Source organism: Chiloscyllium plagiosum, unplaced genomic scaffold, assembly GCF_037043375.1.
Source record: "Chiloscyllium plagiosum isolate Xiang-an unplaced genomic scaffold, Cpla_swu_hap1 HiC_scaffold_38, whole genome shotgun sequence".
Lineage (NCBI taxonomy): Eukaryota > Metazoa > Chordata > Chondrichthyes > Orectolobiformes > Hemiscylliidae > Chiloscyllium > Chiloscyllium plagiosum.
Window position 1 is genome coordinate 19722807 of NW_028270176.1, and position 3754 is coordinate 19726560.

Here is a 3754-nt window from a genome sequence, read left to right on the forward strand (position 1 = left end):
ACCCCCACACACACCCACCCACACACACCCACACACATACACCCACCCACACCCCCACACATACACCCACTCCCACACACACACAACCACACCCCCCCACACACACACATACACCCACCCACACCCACACACACCCCCCCCACACACACGCACCAAACCCCACACAACCACCCACACACACAACCACCCACACACACATCCACCCACCCACACACAAACACACCCAAACACTCACACACACATACACCCACCCACACACTCACACACACACATACACCCACACACACACATACACCCACACACACACATACACCCACACTCACACCAACCCACACACACACCAACCCACACACTCACACACATCCACACACACACCAACCCACACACTCACACACATCCACACACACACACCAACCCACACACTTATACATACCCACACACACCAACCCACACACACAACCACACACACATAGACCCACCCACACACTCACACACACCTACTCACCTACCTTCACACACACACCCACACACACACCAACCCACACATTCACACACCCACACACACCAACCCACACATTCACACACCCACACACAGACCAACCCACACACAAACACCCACATACACTCACCCACACTCACACACACACACCACCCACACTCACACACACCCACACTCACACACCCACACACACACCAAGCCACACACACACCAACCCACACACTCACACCAACCCACACACACACCAACCCACACACTCACACCCACCCACACACCAACCCCCCCCACACACACGCACCAACCCACACACTCACACACACCCACACACACACACACACCCACACACGCACCAACTCACACACACCCACCCACACACGCACCAACCCCCAAACTCACACACACCCACGCACACAGACACACACACACACCCACACACACACAAACAAGCACTGACACACCCACACACACACAGCCACACACCCACACAGACACACCCACACAGGCACACACACAGACACACACACAGACACACGCACAGACACACACACGCCCACACGCACAGACACACACACGCCCACACGCACAGACACACGCACAGACGTGTGCACACACACACAGACACACACACACAGACACACGCACAGACACACACACACAGGCACACACACACTCTTACATACTCACACACTCATGCAGACTCTCTGAAACACATGCTCTCTCTCAGACACACACATAAACACCCCCACACACATCCATTTGCACACCCTCTCACAGGCGTATACTTCATCACACTCTCCCCCTCTCTCCCACACACACACGCTCTCTCACTCTCAATCCCCTCTCACACACGCTCACACACAGATCAGTCTCAAGGATGAATGCGCATTTGCAGATACATTCTACTGTGTTCAGAAAGCACACAATCTGGAGGCTGGCAATATCTTTTATCATCCTTGCGACAGTTTGTAAATTCCTACTTTAGAAACAGAACCAGTCTGACTCAATCTTGGGATGCAGACAGACTGTAACCTCACCCCTTTAATGCATCGTCTGAGCTGAGCTGTCACCTCATTTTATAAAACCTTAAGTTACCTTGAGAATGCGACTTGAAAGAAGTTCAGGGATTTACATATTAATGAAGCGATCCTGTCACCCCTTCTCGAAGGTGAAAGACTTCACAGCAATTTCGGTTTGTTCAATGCATCACATCAACGTATGGCACTTGGATCTTTTGCTATAGATTCTGTGTCCCATGATCCTGTCCCACTAGCTACCCTGCTCCATCACTACCTGATGAAGGGGCAGTGCTCCGAAAGCTAGTGCTTCCAAATAAACCTGTTGGACTGTAACCTGGTGTTGACCATCCCAGTCCAACACCGGCATCGCCAAAACATGACTAGTGTTGTACAATAGGGACACCTCGGGGTTCAGGGACATTATCCTGTGAAGTTTGTGTCACATACAGACGGGGGGGGGGGGGGTTACGAAGGGGTTTCGCACACTCTCCTTCATTGCTCAGCCCTTTGAGTGTCGGAGTTGGGGGTGTCACGTTGAGGTTGTACAGGACATCGGTGAGGCCCCTTCTGGAATACTGTGTCCTGTTATAGGAAGGATATTATTAAACTGGAGAGGGTTCCGGAGAGATTTCCCAGGATGTTGCCGGGAATGGGAGGGTTGGAGTTATAACGAAAGGCTGGATAGGCTGGGGATTTGTTCCCCGGAGCGTCGGAGGCTGAGGGGTGACCTTATAGAGGTTTATAAACTCATGACGGGGACAGAGAGGGTGAATGGTGGGTGTCTATTCCCCCAGGGTGGGGGGGGGGGGTGGGGGGGGGTTTGAAGACCAGGGGGCACATGTTTAAGGGGAGAGGAGAGAGGGGCACGAGGGGCAACTGTTTTCCCCAGGGGGTGGTCTGTGTGTGGAATGGCCTTCCTGAGGAAGGGGGGGGGGGGACAGTTACAACGTTTAAAAAGGATTTGGATAAGGACATGGACAGGGAAGGGTTGGAGGGAGATGGGCCAGGAGCAGGCAGTGGGGGACTGGGTTAGTTTGGGGATTAGGGTCAGCACGGACTGGATGGGCCGAAGGGTCTGTTTCTGTGCTGTGGGACCCTGTTGAAGGTGCTGGCAGCTTGGGTCAAGTCTGAACACATCACAAAACATTGCCATCATCCATCTTTTATTGAAGTTCATTAACAAGAAAGATCAAACCAACGCAACAGAAACGCAAACTCGATATCCTAGTAACGGAGGGACACGGGTAACATATTCACTGAGCAATTTCCCAATGGACATTCGTGACAAGATCATTTCTATTGGAGGGAGACATCGGGAAAAGTGCCTCCATCCAGAACCTGACAGCCCAGTGCCCAGACACATGGAGACAGTGGGAACGGTTCCGCAGGGTTAGGTTTCTCTCTGTGTGCACTGCATCCCCCTCTGATCACAGACCCACGACTGCCCAGAGAGTGGACTCAGGCCGTAGGATACAGGGACAGAGACTGGAAATGAAAGCTTACCTGAAGAATGCTCAGCTCTCCTTGGCTGAGAGGTTCCAGAGAGGTAAGAGACCGTCACGTACCCTGAAACAAAATGGACCCTACTGTCCCATTGACCCTCCCCGAGCCATTTAATCCCGTTCCCACGGCTCTCTGTACACCGCCCCCCCCCTGGGATGGTGGGACGGAATCTTTTTCACAACGACCATACGTCAATCAGAGGGTCTGCAGGAATTGTTTCCGGGATTGAGGTGGGCTCCCATCTGGGTGTCGAGAAATCGTCTCAAAGTGAAGCCAGCAACGCAGTGGGTGACTTAGCAAAGTTATAACTGCATTAAGAACCACATTATTTAACATTAATTAAGAGATCAGACTATACAGTTTAAAAAACAAACACAGGTATATATAAAACTCTCGGGTGTCTGTGTGCTACAACTTTATATCCAGTGGTTAAAAAGGAGAGAACGAGGGCAAAGTGTTTGTCCTTGGGGTTCTCCGAGGCAGGTACTGTTGGCCGTTCCTGCTCAACCCCTGAACATTAGGCCTGGCCAGGTCAATGGTAATAGGGGCCCAGTTCCACGCAAGAAGGGAGACAGAGGAAACAGAGTCTTTGTCTGTCATGTTCCAGTGAGGGTGCAATGGCGGGGTTTGGGGTGGAAGGGAAGGCGGTGGTGGTGGGGGGGGGGGGGGAGCTGGGTAGGGTCGGAGATGCACATTCAAGTGTCCTTGAGTTCCACGTGATTTTTCTTTTAGCAGC

General features: G+C 52.3%; 1 protein-coding gene across 2 annotated transcripts in view; it reads right to left on the bottom strand.

The window, feature by feature from the left end:
• Positions 1-2661: 2661 nt before the first annotated feature.
• LOC122545869 (Friend leukemia integration 1 transcription factor-like) overlaps positions 2662-3754 on the bottom strand; it is a 121922-nt gene continuing 120829 nt past the window's right edge. For both annotated transcript variants that reach the window (XM_087981013.1, XM_087981012.1), the window contains one exon: positions 2662-3754. This exon is cut by the window's right edge and continues 740 nt beyond it. The gene's annotated coding sequence lies outside the window, so the exon portion shown is untranslated.